At 36.3% G+C, this 23,829-nt stretch overlaps 1 long non-coding RNA gene across 1 annotated transcript in view; it reads right to left on the minus strand.

Annotated features, from left to right (window-relative positions):
• The window catches only part of LOC144581568 (uncharacterized), a 35,850-nt gene extending 12,226 nt beyond the window's left edge, over nt 1-23,624 (minus strand). The window contains exons 1-5 of the long non-coding RNA XR_013532539.1: nt 23,505-23,624; nt 19,974-20,062; nt 19,555-19,650; nt 12,289-12,368; nt 11,369-11,468 (exon numbers count right to left, since the gene is read on the minus strand). This is a non-coding gene — a long non-coding RNA (uncharacterized LOC144581568). The remainder of the gene's footprint in view (nt 1-11,368; nt 11,469-12,288; nt 12,369-19,554; nt 19,651-19,973; nt 20,063-23,504) is intronic.
• Between the last annotated feature and the right edge of the window lie 205 nt (nt 23,625-23,829).

Consider the following 23,829-nt stretch of genomic DNA (forward strand, 5'->3'; position numbering starts at 1 on the left):
ACATACACAAGAGTGTCCAGACTCTGGAAGAACAGGGAAAGAGATAGTTCAGATTCATGAGCAGACATTTTGCCTGGCATTAGATTTTACTCAATATCTAAAATGAAAGTGTTTGGATGGACATAAAAAATGATGTCCCAAATTAACTAATATGCAGGTGGAAAAATCCCAGCACCTTTCTTAAGCTCTTCAGAATATTAACAATAAACATATGCACTCAAGCAATTTGTCAGCCTGAGCTTCATGAGGTAGAAACAACTACAAACTGCAAGTTCACATTGGGCAAATCCTCACACTGACTTTGAAAATGATTGGTTCTTTATAACACTGCCTCATGAAATGCCATGGTATTGTATCAAGGTTCATACAAAATGGTGAAAAGAATAAAGGTTCTATAACATTCGCATCCAATCCCAAGCTTCAACTTCTATATTGTACTTTTACAGTTGTTTTCTTTGCACAGAAATGATGAGATTTTCAGAAAATATAAAGGCAGATAAGAGGCAGGGCTAACCTGCAGCTCCCACTGACACAGACAGAATATCAGGTGGAGACTCAAATCATGAACTTTTACTTCAAGAACTACCATAGGAACATACCAGAAAACCTGAAAGAATTCACAGACCTTTTAGAAGAAGTGGATTCTGCCTCAAACTCCATGAGACAGCTGAAAACCTATGAGTTCCCAAAGTGTCAGAGGGGAAAGTCCACCGCCGAACACACATCCCTACTGGGAACCTGAAAATCCTGGTCACAGGAGAAGGATTTAACCTTGCATAGAGCTGAAACAAATTTAGAGGGCCAAGAAAAATATAAAAGTAGAAGAAGCAGTGCGAAGAGCCCTGTAGGCACTCCCAATTCCCAGGAAAGCCATTTCTGACTTTATCGCACAGGGCAGCCAGTGGAACTGGGAAGGGCCATGGGAGAAGGAGATTTACAAATGAACTTTGGAATAATTTCGATTGAGCACGGACTTTCCTAGGCAGAATCTGGGGTGGCGTGGGGTGGGAAGTGCAGACCCCAGCACAGAAATTGTGGCAGGCAGGGGCTTTCTCAGCAGGGATGCTTGTCACCTGGGGCAAGATGTCAGGCCTGTGCACTAGAGGCCTGAATATAAATTCAGCTCTGTTGCCTGTTAAGGGAGCACAGTAAGCGTGAGACTGGCCTTGCTGGCTGCATGGGAGCTAGGAGAGGACTGTCATTGCTGGCTTTCTCCCACTTCCCTGGCAACCTGTACAAAGCAGCAAAGTCCATATTACTTTTACCCCATTGATGGTCTTTCCCTACCTACCCTGGTTGCCAAAGACAAATGGCATAAACTGTGGAAGCTCTGTGGCCCCACTCATCACTTGAGAAAACTTAATACTTACCCAGCAACTTTAGGGCAAGCTCATGGGCCCCTATATTACTGCAGCTGACACTTTCTTGAGAGCTCTACTACTTGGCTGGAGGCCAACCAACTCAAATCATTACAGCAATTCATAACGGAACAACCCTGCTCCATTGAAGGAGGAGACAACAGCTAATTCCACCACCTATAACATCCTGGCTAAACAGAGGTCCTGAGTCTGTCCGTGTGACAACCTCACTGCTAGCATAAACAATGTTCAAAAAAGCCAGTTCACTAAACAAAACTACAATTGGAAACTCTTGTAGAGTCCACTTCATTCCCATGCTACCTCCACTGGAACAGGTGCTGGTATCCACAGCTGAGAGACCTGAAGATGGATCACATCACAGGACCCTTTGTAGACACACCCCAGTACGAGCCCAGAGCCCAGGAGCACCACTGGGTGGCTAACAAAGAAGTGCAATAACAATTACTGCAGTATGGTTCTCAGGAAGCCCCATCCCTAAGGGAAGATGGAGAGCACCACATCAAGGGATCATCCCGTGGTACAAAAAAAATAATGCAACAGCAGTTCGTGGGTCCCAGATCTTTCCTTTGATATAGTCTACCCAAATGAGAAGGAACTAGAAAAACAAACCTGGTAATGTGACAAAACACAATCTGTAACACCCCTAAAAGATTACACTAGCTCACCAGCAATAAATCCAAACCAAGAAGAAATCTCTGAATTGCCAGAAAAAGAACTTGCAAGGTGGATTGTTAAGCTACTCAAGAAAGCACCAGAGAAAGATGAAAACAAACTTAAAGATATTTTAAAAAGAACATAGACTATGGATGAAAATATCTCCAGAGGAATACATATCATAAATAAAAAACAATCACAATTTCTAGAAATGAAAGATGAGCTAAAAGAAATGCGAATTACACTGGAAAGTTTCAACAAAGGAGTTGAACAAGTAGGAGAAAGAACTTTGGAGCTTGAAGACAAGGCTTTCAAATTAACACAGTCCAACAAGACAAAGAAAAAAGAATTTAAAAACTAATGAACAAAGCCTTCAAGAAGTTTCAGGTTATGTTAAACAACCAAACCTAAGAATAATTGGTGTTCCTGAGGAAGAAAAATCTAAAAGTTTGGAAAACTTATTTGAGGGATTAATTGAGGAAAACTTCCCTGGCCTTGCTAGAGATGTAGACATTCAAATTCAAGAATCTCAAAGAACAGCCGAAAATTCATTGCAAAAAGATAATTGCCTAGGCACACAGCCATCAAGTTATCTAAAGTCAAGATGAAGGAAAGAATATTAAGAGCTGTGAAGCAAAAGCATCGGGTAAGCTATACAGGAAAAATGATAGAAATATCAGCAGATTTCTCAGCAAAAGACCTACAAGCTAGAGGGGATTGAGGTCCTATCTTTAGCCTTCTTAAACAAAATAATTACCAGTCAAGAATTTTGTATCAAGCCAAATGAAGCCTCAGAAATGAATGCAACAAAAAAATGCTAAGAGATATTACCACTACCAAGACAGCACTACAAAAAAAAAAAAAAAAAAAAAAAAAAAGCTAAAAGAAGCTATAAATGTTGAAACAAAATTGAAACACACCTAAATAGAACCTCCTTAAAGCATGAATCTCACAGGGCTTATAAAACAGTAACACAATGGAAAACAAAACAAAACAAAACAAACAAAAACCAAGCCATTCAGGCAACATCAAGAACAACCAGCATGATGACTAGAACAGAACCTCACATGTCAATACTAACACTGAATGTAAATAGCCTAAACGCTACATTTCAAAGATATGGAATGGCAGAATAGATAAGAATTCAGCAACCAAGTATCTACTGTCTTAAAGAGACTCAATGAACACATAGGGACTCACATAAGCTTAAGGTAAATGGGTAGAAGATTCCATGTAAATGGACACCAGAAGTGAGCAGAAGTAGCTATTCTTATATCAGACAAAACAGAATCTGAAACAATAACAGTTTAAAAAAGATGAAGAGGGATATTATATAATGATAAAAGGACTAGTCCAACAGGAAAATATCACAATTTTAAATATATAAGCAGCTAAGACTAGGGCATCCAAATTTATAAAACAATTATTATTAGGCCTAGGAAATGAGAGAGATAGTAACACAATAATAGTGGGGGACTTTAATACTCCACGGACAGCCCTAGGCAGGTCATCAAGACAGAAAGTCAACAAAGAAACAATGTACTTAAACTATGTCCTAGAATAAATAGATATTTACAGATATTAGTTATTTACAGAACATTTTACCCAACAACTGCAGAATATACATTCTTTTTATCAGCACATGGAACTTTCTCCAAGATAGACCATATGACAGGCCACAAAACAAGTCTCAATAAATTTAAGAAAATTGAAATTATATCAAGTACTCTCTCAGATCACTGTGGAATAAATTTGGAAATCAACTCCGAAAGAAACCCTCATAACCATGCAAATGAACAGAAGTTAAATAGCCTGCTCTGAATGATCATGGGGTCAACAGTGAAATCAAGATGGAAATTAAAAAATTATTTGAACTGAACAATAATAGGGACACAACCTATAAAAACTTCTGAGATGCAGCAAAGGCCATTCTAAGAGGAAGTTTTGTATCATTAAATGCCTATATCAAAAAGTCTGAAAGAGCATAAATAGAAAATCTAAGGTCACACATCAAGGAGCTAGAGAAACAAGAAAAAACTGAACCCAAACCCAGCAGAAGAAAAGAAATAAGCAAGATTAGCACAAAACTAAATGAAATTGAAACAACAATGAAAAATAGAAAAGATAAATGAAAAAAAAAGCTGGTTCTTTGAAAAGATAAATCAAACTGATAGACCAGTAGCAAGATTAACCAAGAAAGGAAGAGAGAAAATTCAAATAAGCTTAATTATAAGTGAAACAGGAAATATTACAATCATACCACAGAAATACAAAAGATCATTCAAGGCTACCATGAACACCTTTACATGCACAAACTAGAAAACCTAAAGGATATGGATACATTTCTGAAATATACAATCCTCTAGATTAATCCAGGAAGAAATAGAACTCTGAAGACACCAATACAAGCAGTGAGATTGAAATGGTAATTTGAAAATTGCCAACAACAACAATGCCTAGGACCAGATAGAGTCACAGCTGAATTGTGTCAGACATTTAAAGAAGAACTTGTCCCAATCCTACTGACACTATTTTTAAAATATAGAGAAACAGGGAATCCTCCCTAATGTATTCTCTGAAGCCAGTATAATCCTAATACCCAAACCAGGAAAGGATATAACAACAGCTAAAAAGAAAACTACAGACTAATATCCCTGATAAACCTAGATGAAAAAATCCTCAACAAAATACTAGCTAACCAAATCCAACAGCATATCAAAAAGTGTGTTTTATACCAGAGATGCAGAGATTGTTTAACACATGCAAGTCAATAAGTGTGATACATCACATAAACAGAATCAAAAACCAAAATAATATGATCATCTCAATAGATACAAAGAAAAGAATTTCACAAAGGCTGGCATCTCTTTATGATTAAAACTCTAGGAAAATCAGCATAGAAGGGACATACCTTAAGCTAATAAAAGTCATCTATGACAAACCTACAGCCAACAGTTAACAGAATGGAGGAAAGTTGAAAGCATTCCCCTTGAGAACTGGAACAAGACAAGAATGCCCATTTGTATTACTTCTATTCAATATAGTATTGGAAATCCTGGCAAGAACAATCAGAGAAGAGAAAGAGATAATGGGCATCCAGATCAGTAAACCAGAAGTCAAACTGCCACTGATGATATGATCATATACCTAGTAAACCCTAAAGAATCATCCTAAAAGCTTCTAGATCTGATAAGTGAATTCACTAAAGTTTCAGGATACAGAATCAATGTACACAAGTCACCAACAGCAACCAAGCTGAGAATCAAGTCAAGAACTCAACCCCTTTTACAATAGCTGCAAGGCAACAACGACAACAACAGTTAGGAATATGCCTAACCAAAGAGGTGTAAGACCTCTACAGTAATATAACAAAACATTGCTGAAAGAAATCATAGCCAACACAAACAAATTGAAAGACTCCTATGCTCATGGATGAGCAGAATCAATATTGTAAAAATGACCATGCTACCAAAAAGCAATATAAAAATTCAGTGCAATTACCATCAAAATACCACCATTATTTTTCAGATTTAGGAAAAATCCTAAAGTTCATATGGAATCAAAAAAGAGCCCACATAACCAAAGGAAGACTAAGCAAAAAGAACAAACCTGGAGGTGTCACATTACCCGATTTCATAATATACCAAAAGGCCATATTCACTCAAACAGCATGGTACTGGTATAAAAATAGGCACATAGACCAATGGAACAGAATAGAGAGCCCAGAAATAAAGCCAATTACTTAAAGCCAACTGATCATCAACAAAACAAACAAAAACTTAAAATGGGGAAAGGACACCCTATTTAACAAATGGAACTGGGATCACTGACAATCCACCTGTAAAAGAATAAAACTGGATCCTCTTCTCTCACCTTATACAAAACCCAACTCAAGATGAATCAAATACTTAAATCTAAGACCTGAAACCATAAAAGTTCTAGAAGATGACATCAGGAAACTCTTCTAGACATTAGCTTAGGCAAAGAGTTCATGGTCAAGAACCCACAAGCAAATGCAACAAAAACACAGATAAATATTTGGGACTTAACTAAATTGAAAAGCTTCTGTACAGCAAAATAAATAATCTACAAAGTAAACAGACAACCTACAGAGTGGGAGAACATTTTTGCAAACTATGCATTCAACAAAGGACTAATATCCAGAATCTACAAGGAACTCAAACAAATCAGCAAGAGGAAAAAAATGATATAATTCCATCAAAAAGTGGGCTAAGGATATGAATAGACAATTTTCAAAAGAAGATATACAGTGGCCAACAAACATGAAAAAATGCTGAACATCATTAATTATCAAGAAAATGCAAATCAAAACCACAATGTGACAGCGCCACCTTACTTCTACAAGAATGGTCATAATAAAAAAATAAAAAAATGTAATAGATTTTGGCATGGGAGTGGTGAAAAGGGAGCACTTTTAAACTGCTGGTGGGAATGTAAACTAGTATAATTACTGTATTAGTCCAGTTTCACACTGCTATAACAAACTATCTAAAACTAGGTAATTTATAAAGAGAAGTTTAATTGACGCACAATTCTGCATGGCTGGAGAAACCTCAGGAAACTTACAATTATGGTGGAAGGTGAAAGGGAAGCAAGTACCTTCTTCACAGGGTGGCAGGAGAGAGAGAGAGAGCATGATAAAACCATCAGATTTTGTGAGAACTCACTTACAATCATGAGAACAGCATGGGGGAAACTGCCTCCCCCATGATCCAATCACCTCCCATTAAGTCCCTCCCTTGACACATGGAATTACAATTTGAGATGAGATTTGGGTGTGGACACAGAGCCAAACCATATCAACCACTGTGGACAACAGCATGGAGATTCCTTAAAGAACTAAAAGTAGATCTACTTTTATTATAGATTATTTAGTAGATAATTTGATCCAGCAATCCCACCACAGGCTATTATCTACCTAGAGGAAAAGAAGTCATTATATGAAAAAGACAGTTGCACATGCGTGTTCATAAAAGCACAATTTGCAATTGCAAAAACATGGAACTAGTTTAAATGCTCATCAATCAACAAGTAGACAAAGAAAATGTAATACATATTACATATATATGATATAATATATGTATGTGTACATATATATATATGTATACATACTATGGAATACTACTCAGCCATAAAAAAGGAATTAAATAATGGCATTTGCAGCAACCTGGATGGAGTTGGACACCATTATCCTAAGTGAAGTAACTCAGGAATGGAAAATCAAACATGGTATGTTCTCACTTATAAGTGGCAGCTAAGTTATGAGGACACAAATGCGTAACAATGACACAATGGACTTTAGGGACTTGCAGGAAAGGGTGGGAAAGGGGAGGGATAAAAGACTACATAGGTACAGTCTACACTGAATGCTCAGGTGATGGGTGATCCAAAATCTTAGAAATCACCATTAAAGCACTTATCCATGTAACCAAACCCCACCTGGTCCCCCAAAACTATTGAAATAAAAATAAAAAATAAATAAAATAGAATTCCAATTGTGGAATTCTACACAGCCATAAAAAAGATGCAACAACATGGATGCAGTTGGAGGCCATCATCTTAAGCAAATTAATACATGAACAGAAAACCAAATACTGTATGCTTTCACTTATAAGTGGGCAATAAACACTGGGTACTCATAGACACAAAGGTGGCAACAATAGACACTGGGACTACTAGAGAGGAAAGGAAGGAAGGGGGTCAAGGTTTGAAGAACTTGCTATTGGGTATTATGCTCAAAATCTTGGTGACAGAATCATTCATGTGCCAAACCTCAACTTTGCACAATATTCTCATGTAACAAACCTGAACATGTAGATCCAGAATCTAAAATAAAAGTTGAAATTATTTTTAATAAATAAGTAAATAAAAGAAATGAGACAATTTTCACTTTACATTATAGAATTAATCCAATTAACTGATTTCTGACATAACCTATCTTAATGTTAATAGATATACTATCATCAGTGGATAAAACTCATTAATAAGACTGATCAATGATAACAGAATAAACACTGCTTAAAGCCATAATTTAAATGAGATTGAGACAGAAATGCCATTTTATTAACATTCTATAAGGAGAAACTGAGATTGCATGCTACCCAATTTATTTTGGTTCCTCACACACCACCTTGCTCCATATAAAATGAGAAAGCAATGCCATATTCTGTGGTCTTGCAATATTCCATCTGATGCTTCATGTTTGTAATATGGATTGTTAGTATTATAAGTATTAGTATTGCATAAAATAGATTAAAGTCCTCATTTCCTCTCCATAGCATTTTATGTAATTTGACTTCCTCTTCTTCTTTTGGAATCAGTACTTTTTTTCAAATGATTAGAAAATAGGAAAAGATTAGAACTGATGATTTTAAATTGTACTTTTAATTTGAGATAATTGGAAGTTCACAAACGGTTTTAATAATAGAGATTCTATGTACCTTCTACCCAGCTTCCCTCAATGGTAGCATCTTCAAAACTATAGAACAATATCACAACCAGGATGTTGACATGCTATCGGCAAGATAAAGAACAACTCCATCATCACGAGGATTCTTTCCATTGCTCCTTCATAGCTACACCCACCTACTCCCATCCCTGCAGTGGCAACCAGTCACCTGTTCTCCATTTCCATAATTTTGTCTTTTAAAGACTGTTCTATAAATCAAGTTATACAATATTTAACCTTTTAGTATTGACTTTCTCCACTCAGTATAATTCCCCAGGGATTCATCCACATTGTCATAAGTATTCTTTTACTGAGTAATATTCTATGATATATGGATGTACCAGTTTGCTTCGCTGTTCATCTGTTGAAGGACATGTGGGTTGTTTCCAGTTTTTGATTACCATAAATAAAACATCCATGAAAAATATTTGTGTGAACATGAAATTTCATTTCTCTGGGATTGCCCAAGGTTATAGTTTCTGCATTGTATGTGAGTTGCATGTTTAATTTCATAAGAAAATGTCAAATTGTTTTACATAGTGGTGGTAGCATTTTTCATTCCCAACAACACTGTATGAGTGATTTAGTTTCTCTGAGTCCCCGCCAGCATTTAGTCTTGTTGCTATTAGTCATTTCTGATAGATATGTAGTCATTTCTATAATATATTTCCCTAATGACTGATATATTTTCATGTGTTTATCTGTTAATTATATATCCTCTTAGGTTAAATACCTGTTTATTTCTTTTTTTACTTTTATTTTTATTGAGACAGGGTTTCTCTACATTGTCCAGGCTGGTCTTGAACTCCCAGGCTCAAGAGATGCTCCCACCTCAGCCTTCTGAGTAGCTGGGATTACAGGTGCATATCACCACACCAAGCTCCATGTCTTTTCCTATTTGGATTATTTGTTTACTGTTGAGTTTTGAGTGTTCTTAATATATTCTAGATGCTAGACCTTTGTTAGACAGATTGTTTGAAAATATTTTCTCCTAGTTTGTAGCTTAATTTTTCATCCTCTTAAAAGGGTCTTTCACTGAAAAAAATTGTTAAACCTTTTTAAATATTATTTTTACTATTTCAGATGGAGTCCTGCTCTGTCACTCAGGCTGGAGCACAATGGTGCAGTCTCGGCTCACTGCAACCTCTACCTCCTGGGTTCAAGAGATTTTCCTGCCTCAGCTTCCTGAGTAGCTGGGATTACAGGCACATACCACCATGCCTGGCTAATTTTTTTGTACTTTTAGTAGAGATGGAGTTTTGCCATGTTGGCCAGGCAGGTCTCAAACTCCTGACCTCAGGCGATCCATCTGCCTCGGCCTTCCAAAGTGCTAGGATTACAGGCATGAGCCACCACACTGGATGGAAAAACTTAAAAACTTTGATGAAGTCTAATTTATTAATTTTATCTCATATGGATTGTCATTTTGGTGTCAAGTCTTAGAATTCATGCCTGACCCTAGACCTTCAAGGTTTCCTCCTATATTTTTCCTAAAAGTTTCATAGTTGTATGTTTTACATTTAAGTCTGTGACCCACTCTTGAGTTAATTTTTGTATAAGGTATAAGATTTATGTTGAGATTCTTGTTTTCCTATTGTGTTCCGGCACCATATGTTGAAAAAGCTACCCATCTCCATTGAACTACTTTTGCACCTTTGTCAAATATCAGTTGAGCATGTACTGTGTGGGTCTATTTGTGTGGGTTCTCTATGCTCTTCCCTTGATCTTTATATTTATCTATTCACAATATCACACTGTCTTCATTACACTCTATCTACATAGTGGGACTGAATATTGGGTAAAGTGAGTCCTTTTACTTTATTCCTTCTACAAGATGGTTTTAGCTATTCTAGGATTGATGCCTTTTCATGTAAATATTAGAATAAGCTTGTCCTCTGTAAGCTTACAAAAAATGCTTATTAGAATTTTTATAGGAATTGCATTAAACCTATGAATTAATTTGGAAAGAATTAATTTCTTTACTATGTTGAGATTTCCAGTCCATAAATCAGCAAGCATGTCTTTCCATTTATTTAGGTCTTTGATTTTTTTAAATCATCATTTTATAACTTTCAGCATACAGATGCTGTATTGTTAAGTTTATATTTAAGTGTTCCTTTTGTTTCTGAAAGATTCTAATGACATTGTAATATTAATTTTGGCTTCCACATGTTCTCTCTTTGTATATAGAAATGTGATGAACTTTTCTTTGTTAATCTTGTGTCCTACAGCCTTGCTGAACTTCCTAGTTTTAGCAGTTGTGTGTGTGTGTGTGTGTGTGTGTGTTCCTTAGGATTTTCTACACAGACAGCCTGTCACCTGCAAAAAGAGACAGCTTTATTCCATTCTAATATGTATGAGTTTCTTTCTTTCTTTCTTTCTTTCTTTCTTTCTTTCTTTCTTTCTTTCTTTCTTTCTTTCTTTCTTTCTTTCTTTCTTTCTTTCTTTTTTTTTGTGCTACTGAAATGGCTAGAACTTTGAGTACTACATTTGAATAAGAGTGGTAAGAATGAACATCCTTGCCTGAGTCTTTCACCATTAAGTATATTAACTACGGGTGTTTTGTAGATGTATTTTTATCAAGTTGAAGAAGCTTCTCTTCTATTCCTAGCTTGGTGAGGATTTTTATTATGATCGATTGATGTCATGACATGTTTTTTCTGCATTAATCGATATGCTCATATGAGTTTTCTTCCTTAGCCTGGGTATATGGTAGATTACATTGATTTTTCAAATGTTGAACCAGGCTTACATACCTAGAATAAATACCACTTGGACATGCTTGTAATAATTTTAAACATTGCTGGATTCAATTGCTAATGTTTTGTTGAGGAGTTTTGCATCCAAGTTCCTGAGAGATACTGACCTGTAGTTTTCTTTCTCTGTTTTGTCTTTGTCTGATTTTGGTCTCAGGGTAGTATTATCTTGATAAAATGAGATGAGAAATCTTCTTTCCTCTTTTATTTCTGGAAGAGATTGTATAAAATTGGATTTTGTTATGCGAATGTCTGGTAGAATTCTTCAGTGAAACCATACGTGCCCAGTGATTTCTTTCTCATGAGCTTTTAAATTGCTAATTCATTTTAGTGTTTAAAGGACTATTTAGTTTGCTTATTTTATCTTGGTTGAGTTTGGTAGCTTGTGGATTTTCAAGTTCATTTCTTCTGAGTTTATATATATATGTGTGTATATATATATGTAAAATTGCACTTTAGTTTGTCAAATTTATGAGCATGAAGTCATTTGTGGTATTCCCTTATTATGCTTTTGACATCTATAGGATCTGTGTTGATAGCCCCTGATTTATTTCTGATGCTGGTGATTTGTGCCTTCTCCATCTTGCTTTCCCATCAATCTTAGTAGAGATTTATAAATTTGATTTTTTAATAGAACCACCTTTTTATTCAAATGAATTTTCTTGATGGCTTTCCTGTTTACAATTCCACTGATAAATGTTCTTAGTTTTTATTATTTCTTTCTTTCTGCTCAGTGACATTGAGTTTAATTGTCAATATTTATATTTTAATTTTAATAGCTGATGATTTCTGAATTGACATGATAGTCAGTCCATAAATATAATTTAACTGTGTTAAATACTGAATAATCCTTAAATTGATAACAATGTTTTATATTTAATGTTTAATGATGATAACAAATTTAGATAGAAAACAAAAATCAGTTAATTAACACATAATAAGTTAATGTATTTAAGTTTCCATTTGAGTGATTCTGGAAATTCATTCTCAATCTAAAAAGTCATATCTGAGAAAAAAAATCTCAACATACCTCTAAATCACTGTGCTCAGATTTGTTGAGAGCTGAGAAAGTTGTGTAAGAGTTCTTTCTTCCAAGGAGAGACAGGGAAACTGCAGAGGAAAAAATAAACTGGAGAGAAATGAATTACACAAACAGGAAAGAAGGGATCTTTTAGCTGAAATATAGCTGGAAAATTTAGGTAGAGGTCTTACACGAGAGAGAAGGAAAGGCAGAAATGTCTGAGTCAGAGAAAGATAGCTCCCTAAAGAGAAGGAGGCTGCCAAAAAGAGTAGGGGCTTGCAACTGAGCTGCATTGTGAATAAACGTAGAGAAAAGAAGACATTTCTTTAAAAAAAAAAAAAAAGAAACCATATATATATATATATATATATATGTTTTTAAGGAAGTAAAGATCAAGTAAAAATACTAGTTAATTAATCTTTAGGAGTTTATTAATTCAACTTACAGTCCTTGCCCTCTTGAAGCTTAAAATTTAGTCAGTTGATTCTGTGTTATTAAATTGCTTTAAAGCACATTACACTTAAAATAAAATTTATATACTACTTTACACTTTAATAGCTAAAAAGAGATGTTGTTTTTAAAATTATAACTTTTAAACTTGTCTGAATCCCTGAAGTTTAGCCAGTTTGTCTGCTTTAACAATGAATCTCATTGATCTATGGTTAATTGACTTTCAGATGGACTAAAAACTGATGAGAAGTTAGATGCTCATTACTTATGTCTGCTGGAGTATAAGTGCAACCAATAGGTAATTCTATTCCATTTTTAAAGTTAGCTTTGAATGTTAGTTTCTCCCAAGTCTCTGAAAATGTTCTATTTCTATTTTATTTCTCTTTTTTCTTTAGCTCCCTAAATGTAAACCTTCTTCAAGATTTCACCTTCAGGTAGTTCCTCTTCTAGTCTTAAATTCTTTTTTTAAATTTTTATATTATTTATTTTCCATAAGTTATCAGGGTACAGGTGGTATTTGATTACATAAGTAAGTTCTTTAGTGGTGATTTGTGAGTTTTGGTGCACCATCACTCGAGCAGTATACACTGCACCAAATTTGTAGTCTCCTATCCCTCCCTCCCCACCCGTTCTTCCCCCCAAGTCCCCAAAGTCCATTGCATCATTCTTATGCCTTTGCATCTCATAGCTTAGCTCCCACATATCAGCGAGAACATACAATGCTTGGTTTTCCATTCTTGAGTTACTATGCTTAGAATAATAGTCTCCAATCTCACCCAAGTCATTGCAAATGCTGTTCATTCACTTCTTTTTATGACTGAGTAGTATTCCATCGTATGCATATATATATACACATATATGTGTGTGTGTGTGTATATCACAGTTTCTTTATCCATTCATTGATTTATGGGCATTAGAGTTCGTTCCACAATTTTGCAATTGTGAACGGTGCTGCTATAGACATGCATGTGCAAGTATATTTTTTGAATAATCACTTCTTTTCCTCTGGGTAGATACCCAGTAGTGGGGTTGCTGGATCAAATTATACTTCTACTTTTAGTTCTTTAAGGAATCTCCACACTGTTTTCCATAGTGGTTGTACTAGTTTACATCCTCACCAGCAGTGTAGAAGTGTCCCCTGTTCACCACATCCACACCAGCATCTACTATTTTTGGATTTTCTGATTATGGCCATTTTTGCAAGAGTGAGGTGGTATCACATTATGGTTTTGATTTTCATTTCCCTGATTATTAGTGATGTTGAGCATTTTTTTCATATGCTTTTTGGCCATTTGTGTATCTTCTTTTGAAAATTGTCTATTCATGTTCTCAGCCCACTTTTTCCTGGGATTGTTTGTTTGGTTTTTTTTCTTACTGATTTGAGTTTGTTATAGATTCTGAATATTAGTCCTTTGTCACATATACAGGTTGTGAAAATTTTCTCCCACTCTGTGGGTTGCCTGTTTAATCTTTTACTGACTGTTCCTTTTGCAGTAAAAAAGCTATTTAGTTTAATTAGGTCCCAGCTATTTATCTTTGTTTTTATTGCATTTGCTTTTTGGTTCTTGGTGATGAAATCCTTGCTTAAGCCAATGTCTAGAAGGGGTTTTCCAATGTTATCTTCTAGAATTTTTATAGTTTCAGGTCTTACATTTAAGTCCTTAATCCATCTTGAGTTGATTTTTGTAAAAGTGAGAGTTGAGGACCCACTTTCATTCTCCTACATGTGGCTGGCCGATTATTCCAGCACTATTTGTTGAAAAGGGTTTCCTTTCCCCACTTTGTTTTTGTTTGCTTTGTCAAAGATCAGTTGGCTGTCAGTATTTGGGTTTATTTCTGGGTTCTCTATACTGTTCTTTTGGTCTATGTGCCTATTTTTGGTGACTATGGCCTTACAGTATAGTTTGAAATCAGGTACTGTGATGCCTCTGGATTTGTTCTTTTTGCTTAGTCTTGCTTTGGTTATATTCCATATGAATTTTAGAATTGTTTTTTGTAATTCTGTGAAAAATGATGGAGATTGCATTAAATTTGTAGATTGCTTTTGGCAGTATGGTCATTTTCACAATATTGATTCTACCCATCTATCAGCATAGGATGTGTTTCCATTTGTGTCATCTGTGATTCCTTTCAGCAGTGTTTTGTAGTTTTCCTTGTAGAGGTCTTTTAACTCTTTGGTTAGGTATATTCCTAAGTCTTTTATTTATTTATTTATTTTTTGCAGGTATTGTAAAAGGGGCTGAACTCTTGGTATGAACTCAACTTGATTTGAACTCAAACAATTTGAACTTGCTTGGTTGCTGTTGGTGTATAGAAGAGCTACTGATTTGTGTACATTAATCTGGTATCTAGATACTTTGCGGAATTCTTTTATGAGTTCTAGGAGCTTTCTGGAGGAGTCCTTAGGGTTTTCAAGGTAAACAATTATATTGTCAGCAAACAGCGACAGTTCGACTTTTTTTCCTCTTTACTGACTTGGATGCTCTTTCTTTCTCTTATCTGATTGCTCTGGCCTGGACTTCCAGTACTATGTTGAAGAGGAGTGGTGAGAGTGGGATCCTTGTCTTGGACTAGTTCTCAGAGAGAATGCTTTCAACTTTTCCCCATTCAGTATTATGTTGGCTGTGAGTTTGTCATAGATGGCTTTTATTCCATTAAGGTATGTCCCTTGTATGCTGATTTTGCTGAGAGTTTTAATCATAAACAGATGCTGGATTTTGTCAGATGCTTTTTCTGCATTTATTGAAATGATCATGTTATTTTTGTTTTTAATTCTGTTTATGTGGTATATCACATTTATTGACTTGAATCTGTTAATCCATCCCTGCATTCTTGGTATGAAACACACTTGATCATGGTGGATAATCTTTTTGATATGTTGTTCAATACAGTTAGCAAGTATTTTTTTAAGGCTTTTAGCATCTATGTTCATCAAGGATATCAGCCTGCAGTTTTTTTTTTTTTTTTTTTTGGTTATGTCCTTCCCTGGTTTTGGTATTAGGGTAATCCTAGTTTCATAGAATGAATTAGAGTTGGTTCCTTCTTTCTCTATCTTGTGGAATAGAGTCCAAAGGATTGGTACCAATTCTTCTTTGAATGTCTGGTAGAATTCTAATTCTACTGTGAATCCATCTGATCCTGTACTTTTTTTGTTGATAATTTTTTAATTACCATTTTAATCTCACTGCTTGTTATTGGTCTGTTCAGGGTATCTAACTCTTTCTAATTTAAGCTAAAATGTTATATTTTTCCAGGACTTCATCCATCTTTTCTAGGTTTTCTAGTTTATGTGCATAAAGGTGTTCATAGTAGCACTGAATGATCTTTTGTATTTCAGTGGTGGCAGTTGTAATATCTCCTGTTTTGTTTCTTAGTGAGGTTATTTGGATTTTCTGTATTCTTTTCTTGGTTAATCTTGTCAAAGGTCTACAAATTTTATTTATCTTTTCAAAGAAACAGCTTTTTCTTTCATTTATATTTTGTATTGTTTTTGTTGTTGTTTGTTGCAATTTCATTTAGTTTTGCTTTGATCTTGGTTATTTCCTTTCTTCTTCTGGGTTTGGGTTTAGTTTGTTCTTATTTCTCTAGCTCCTTGAGGTATGACCTTAGAGTGTCAGTTTGTGCTTTTTTAGACTTTTTGATGTAGGCATTTGGAGCTATGAACTTTCCTCTTAGCACCACCTTTGCTGTATCTCGGATGTTTTGATACATTGTGTCATTATTGTCAATCAGTTCAAATAATTTTTAAATTCTCATCTCGATTACATTTTTTGACCCAAAGCTCATTCAGAAGCAGGTTATTTAATTTCCATGTATTTGTATGATTTTGAAGGTTCCTTCTGGAGTTGATTTTCAGTTTTATTACACTGTGGTCTGAGAGAGTGCTTGATATAATTTTGATTTTTTTAAATTTATTGAGACTTGTTTTGTAGCCTATCATATGGTTGATCTTGGAGAAAGTTCCATGTACTGTTGAATAGAATGTGTATTCTGCAGTTGTGGGATGAAATGTTCTGTATATATCTGTTAAGTCTATTTGTTGCAGGGTATAGTTTAAATCCATTGTTTCTTTGTTGATTTTCTGTCTTGATGACCTGTCTAGTGCTATCAGTGGAGTATTAAAGTCCCCCACTATTATCTTGTTGCTGTCTATCTCATTTCTTATGTCTATTAGTAACTGATTTATAAGTTTGGGAGCTCTAGTGTTAGGTGCATATATGTTTAGAATTATGCTATTTTCTTGTTGGACAAGGCCTTTTGCCATTAAATAATGTCCCTCATTGTCTCTTTTAACCACTGTTGCCTTAAAGTTTATTTTGCTTGGTATAAGAATAGATACCCCTGCTCACTTTTGGTGTCCATTTGCATGACATACCTTTTTCACCCCTTTAAGTTTATGTGAGCCTTTGTGTGCTAGGTGAATCTCCTGAAGGCAGCAGATGGTTTATTGGTGAATTTTTATCCATTCTGCAGTTCTGTATTTTTTAAGCGGAACATTTAGGCCATTTACATTCAACGTTTGTGTTGAAGTGTGAGGTACCATTGCATTTATTGTGCACTTTTTTGCCCATGTACTTTGTTTTTATGTTTTTGCTTTTTTAACTTGTATTTTTGTTTTATAGGTCTTGTGTTATTTACACTTTAAAGAGATTCTATTTTGATGTGTTTCCAGCATTTGTTTCAAGATTTAGAGTTCCTTTGAGCAGTTCTCATAGTCAGCATTTGTTTGTCTGAAAGCCTATATCTTTCCTTTATATTTGATGCTTACTTTTGCAGGATACAAAATTCTTTGCTGATAATTGTTTTGTTTGAGGAGACTGAAGGTAGGGCCCCAACCCCTTCTAGCTTACAGGATTTCTGATGAGAAATCTGCTGTTGATAGGTTTTCCTTTACAGGTTACCTGATGCTTCTGTCTCATGGCTCTTAAAATTCTTTCCTTCATCTTAACTTTGGATTACCTGATGACAATGTGCCTAGGCAAAGATCTTTTTGTGATGAATATCCCGGGTGTTCTTTGTGCTTCTTTTGTTTGGATGTCTAGGTCTCTAGCAAGGCTGGGAAAGCTTTCCTCGATTATTCCCTGAAATATGTTTTCCAAGAGTTTAGAATTCTCTTCTTCCTCAGGAACACTGATTTAGGTTTGGTTGTTTAACATAATCTCAGACTTCTAGGAGGATTTGTTCATATTTTCTTATTATTTTTTCTTTGTCTTTGTCGGATTGGGTTAATTGGAAGACCTTTTCTTTGAGCTCGGAATTTATTTCTTCTGCTTGTTCAATTCTATTGAATTCTGCTGGGACTTTCCAGAGAAGTTTACATTTCTAAAAGTGTGTCCCAAGTTTCCTGAATTTTTGACTATTTTTGTCTTTAAGCTATATACTTCCTTGAATATTTCGCACTTCACTTTGTGTATCATATTTTAGATTTCCTTGCATTGGGCTTCACCTTTTTCTGGTCCCTCCCCAATTAGCTTAATTACTAACCTCCTGAGTTCTTTTTCAGGTAAATCAGGGATTTCTTCTTGGTTTGGATCCATTGCTGGTGAACTAGTGTGATTTTGGGGGAGTATTGAGGAGTCTTGTTTTTACATATTACCAGGATTGGTTTTCTAGTCCCTTCTCATGTGGGTAGACTCTGTCAGAGGGAAGGTCTGGGGCTGAAGGCTGTTGTTCAGATTCTTTTATCCCATAGGGTGTTCTCTCTTCTCTCCACCTTTTTCTATGGATGTGACTTCCTGTGAGCCCAACTGCAGTGATTGTTGTCTCTCTTCTGGGTCTAGCCACCCAGCAGATCTACCCAGCTCCAGGCTGGACTAGGGGTTGTCTGCACAGTATCCTGTGATGTGAACTGTCTATGGGTCTCTCAGCTATGGATACCAGTTCCTGTTCTGGCAGAAGTGGTGGGTGTGCAATGGACTCCATGAGGGTTCTTAGCCTTGGTGGTTTAATGTTCTATTTTTGTGCTGGCTGGCCTCCTGCCAGGAGGTAATAATTTCCAGAGAGCATCAGCTGTGGTATTATGGGGAGGAACTGGCAGTGGATGGGGCCCTAGAACTCCCAGGATTATGTGCCCTAGGTTTTCTGCTACCAGGGTGGGTAGGGAAGGACCATCAGGTGGGAATGGTGCTATGCATGTCTAAGCTCAGACTCTCCTTAGCGGGGGTCTTGCTGTGGTTGCTGTGGGGTATGGAGTTGAGATTCTCAGGCCACTGGAGTTGTGTACTTAAGAGGATTATGGCTGCCTTTGCTGAGTCATACAGAATGTCAGGGAAGTGGGAGAAAGCCAACAGTCACAGGCCTCATCCAGCTCCCTCACAAACCAAAGGGCCAGGCTCACTCTCACCATTCTCCCTTCTCTACAGCTCCCAGACAGTTTCCAGGCAGAGAGCAACATGTGCTTGAAAACCTTGGCTACCCATCTCCCAGATGTGAAAGAAAAGGGCTTGGTTCTTCCCCAGCTTGTAGAGTCTGCACATCAGATTTGCCCCCTCCCCTGTGTACTGGCCAGGAAGTTTCTCACCCCATTCATATTGTTACAAATTTTGGCTAAAGATTTCCTTCTCCCTGTGGAGTTTTACCCCCGGCTCCTCTCCCATTGAATCTCTGTGGTGCCAGGCAGGAATGGGCTGCTAGGGGACCCAGCGAGCTCCCAGGGCCTTTCTGCTGCTCCCTCTACCCCTGTATTTTGCTCAGCTCTCCAAACGGACTCTGCTCCAGGTAAAGTTGGATCCTTCTCCCTCAAACCAAGCTTCAGCTTCTCCAGTAGGAGTGTGTGTTCAGGAGTGGAAGTTCTCCCTTTCCAACTTCTGCAGTTGGGACACTCACAGTTTTGGGGGGTCTCCTAGATCCTGCAGGAGCAATAAGCTTCCTTCAGAGGGTCTGTGGGTCCTCTCGGGATTGCTGGTTTTTCTTTGCGGTAATCTGGAGGTAAAATTCACAATGTAAGCCACTGGCCACTGCTCTATCCGGAGATGCAATCTAGTCCAGCCTCCTGTCCACCATGATCCTGATCATGATATCTTAAATTCTACTACATCTCATTCTGAAATGTTTGTCTCTCTCCAACTTCCCCCCCCACCCCAAATCTGTCAGACTCCCATATATACTTTCAAACCTAGCTCAGAAGTCACCTTGTCTGGAAAGTCATTCATAAATACTTCTTTCCTCTAGAAGTTCTTTCATTTCTGTGTATACTGCTTGGGCTAACATCTACCATATTACACTGTATTTTATTTTACACTTACCTTCTTAAGTAGACTTGATGACAGAGATTTGGTCTTATGATTCTAGTATTCCAACTCTCTAGCACAGGGAAAGTGCTTGACAATAAATGCTGTTGAATAAATGAATACCTTTATATAAAAACAAGCAATGGCTATTTAATACATCTGCAAATATACCTAACATATTCAGAGTATGCTCCTTTTTTTAAGTAATGAAAAGAAAGTTTAAAAGACATTTTTAATACTTCATATACTTCTGTGACATATATTTAGTGCCAATCAATAAAGTTAAACTTCATGAAATAATAAATTCTAATTAAGCAATTATGTTTCTTGCCTTCAAAAAAATTACTATCAAGAAAATGATATTAGTCATAGCCTGCAAAGCATAGATATGTAAAATACATATCTGAAAGGACTGTTATCTAAAACACACAAAGAACTCTTAAAACTCAACAATGAGAAAAAGAATAACCTGATTTAAAAATGGGCAAAAGACCTGAACAGACATTTCACAAAGATGATATACAGATGTCAAATGAGAATATGGAAAGATACTTCACATCATATGTCATTAGGGAATTGTGAATTAAAGCAGCAAGAAGATACTGCTTACATCTATGAGAACTGCCAAAATCCAGAACACCACTGACAACACTAAATGCTGGGAGTATGGAGAGCAAAAGGTACTCTTGTTTATTGCTTGTAGAAATCCAAAATAGTATAGCTATTTTGTAAGATAGTTTGGCAGTTTTTTTAAAAAACAAAAGGAAATATATTTTTACCATACAACCATGCTCCTTGGTATTTACTCAACTGAATTGAAAATTTGTGCTCATGAAAAACCCATTCGAAGATGTTTATAGTAGCTTTTGTAATAATTGCCCCAAATTGGAAGCAACCAAAATATTTTCAGTTAGGTGAATGGATAAACTGTGGTATATACAAACAATAAAATATTGTTTAGCACTAAAACAAAATGAGCTATCAAGCCATGAAAACACAAGGAAGATATTAAATGCATATTACTAAGTAAAAGAAATGAATCTGAAAAGGCTACATACTCTGGTTCCAACTATATGAATTCGGGAAAAGTCCAAACTGCTGAGACAGTAAAAAGATAAGTGGTTGTCAGGTTAGTGGGGAAGAAAGGATAAGGAAGCAGAGCACAGAGGATCTTTATATGACAGTGAAACTATTCTGCATTTTACTGTAGTGGTGGATACATGTCATTACACATTTGTCAAAACTCAGAATATACAACACCAAGAATGAACTCTAATGCAAACTGTGGACTTTGGATGATAATCAAATGTCAATGTTTGTTCATCCATTGTAATAAATGTACCACCACCATGGTTCTGGATTTTGATAGGGGGAGAGCCTGTGGAAGTGTAAGTGGGGGAGGAGAAGGCATATGGAAAATCTCTGTACCTTCTGCTCAATTTTACTGTGAACCTAAAATTGCTCTTCAAATGGTCTATTAAGAAAAGAATATATGTTATACATTTTTAGTGTAAATAACTAAAATAAAAAGGACAACACTATTATATAGCAGAATGCAGGACCTTGCTACTTGAAGTGTGTCTGTGGGCCAACTGCAAGGACAGCAGTACCTGGGAGCTGGTTATAAATGCAGAAGCCTAGGTCCCTCGCCAGACCTACTGAATCACAGGCTGTGTCTTAAAACGTTTCCTAGGCTATTTGTATGCACATCAGAGTTTGAGAAGCACTGGTGTGGAAAACCAACAATTAAATTGAGTGCAAGAAAAACCAGGTTCTTTTCTTACCTCAACCACTCAAAGGTTGTTTAGCATTGGACAATGTATTGAAACTGTAAGTTTCCTGTCTGTAAAACAAGAGGGCTGAACTAAGTCAGAGGTCCTCTCAGTGTGACCCCTAGAATAGCAATAAAGCATCACCTGGGACATATTGGAAATGCAAATTCTATGGACTCAGAAACAATATGAGTGAGCCCATGGTCTGTTATTTAACAAGCTCTGCAGGTGTTTCTGAGGCAAACTGAATTTGAGACTCATTAGATGGCCTTTAAAGTTCTTTCCAATGTAAACCTGTTGTGATCATTTGGACAAATGTAAATATCACAAGATCATTTATATATTTATCTCTTTTCTTTTTACTTGAAATTAAATACTTAACACACTTTAAACAAGGAACTGGCATCATTTTCATTCTCAGATCATGCCTTTACTTATTTAAAAATATTCCTTTTATTTTTCAAAATATAAATTTCTATTTATATATAAATATATAAGTTTCTGTTGAATTTTTCAGGTATAAAATCAGATTCCCTGGACTCTGACACAGAACAATTGATTTGAAGACACCTTTCAGACAAAGAAACTCTGAGCTTGCTGCTGGTTAAGGGATAAAGATTTTAATCTAACATAATAGATTTTTTTTTTCCTTTTGTAATTAGCAAACCACACATATTTAGTGCCAGGATGGCTGGCTAGGGTCATTTTCATTAACACAGTTCCCACTGAATGTTAAGGATGTCTCTTTCATCCAATAAGAAAATCTAGAAAAGTGGACAAAGTAAACTTTAATTTAGGTTAATCACAGACAAGACTGTCATGATCACATACTAAATTGTGAATCAGGAAACAGCTGGTAAGATTCAGTAAGAAAACATGAAAGCAATCATTTCTTGTCTGGTTCAAGCAGGATCAGAGAATTTGGTTGCATTTGAAATTCTGTCAAGAACAACACAGACAAGCACTATTTTTAAGCCATAATTTTATCATAAAATAATTCACAGTGTAAGAAACAAACAGAATTTTTAAAGAGGGGAACTGTGGGTATATAATCCAGTAGCTCAGTTTTCATTATCGGACAGTCGTTAGCATTATTATGGGGAAAACATTTGCATTACAAGGTTTTGAATACATAGGGCCATGTTTGCACTGATTTCATGAACAAAGCACCCACCAACACAGCTCCAAGGGGCTTTTTCTCTTGGAGTCTGACTGCGGACTATTCACTAATATAATTAAACAGTAGTGGGGGATGATGCATTTGCATGCCTTAAGCATGATTTACTTTAACTATTTCATTTCTTATATATAAGCCCTGGAATTTATCAGTGCTATCAGTTGCCGGCTCTAACATCTTCTATCTAAACTATTAGAGATAGCAGACACAGCATTGGCAATTTTTGTTGTTGTCTCCTAAAGATTTTCATTGTCTTGGTCTTTTGAGTCTTGAATAGAACAATTCCACCAACATTTCTGCAAGATTTTCAAAGAGGAAGCATTCAATTTTATGAGAGCAGATTGGTTTTTTACCTTTTTGCAGAAAATGATTAACTGGCTTTAAACACAAATCAAGAAGGCACCTTATAAATGGAGGCTCTGAAAAGGGAGGTCTTTTGAAAATCTGGCCTAAATGTGTTTCTGATAGAAATAAATAAATAGGATTTTGATTTCTAACAATGTGTTTATCTCTCTGTTTGGAAAACTCTGTCCCTGTCGTGAAAGTTCTTCCCCCCCACACACACAAAGAGGCTCCCTTATCTTTCACTCTACATACCATTCTGGTCTTCCCGCCCAGCTGCAGCCACCTCCCGTAAGGCAACCGGCTGACCAATCACCACCTGCCTCATTAGCTCTCCCCAGCTTCCCGCCGCCCGGCTTCCCTGCCCGGCAGTTTAAACTGACCAACCGTTGCCCGCCACCTTGGCTCTCCCGGCCTTCCCACTCCCTGGGCCCTTCAGCCCCCTATAACAGAACCCGGCTCCTCTGAGCGCAGGCGGCCATTTTCCTGTTCTTCCCGACTGGCCCGCCAGGAGGCTCTTTCCTCTCAATAAAGCCTGAACTTAAGACTTTCTTCTAACCTGCGGTCCGGTTTTTTCCGA

This window comes from Callithrix jacchus, chromosome 2, assembly GCF_049354715.1.
Source record: "Callithrix jacchus isolate 240 chromosome 2, calJac240_pri, whole genome shotgun sequence".
Classification (NCBI taxonomy): Eukaryota; Metazoa; Chordata; class Mammalia; order Primates; family Cebidae; genus Callithrix; species Callithrix jacchus.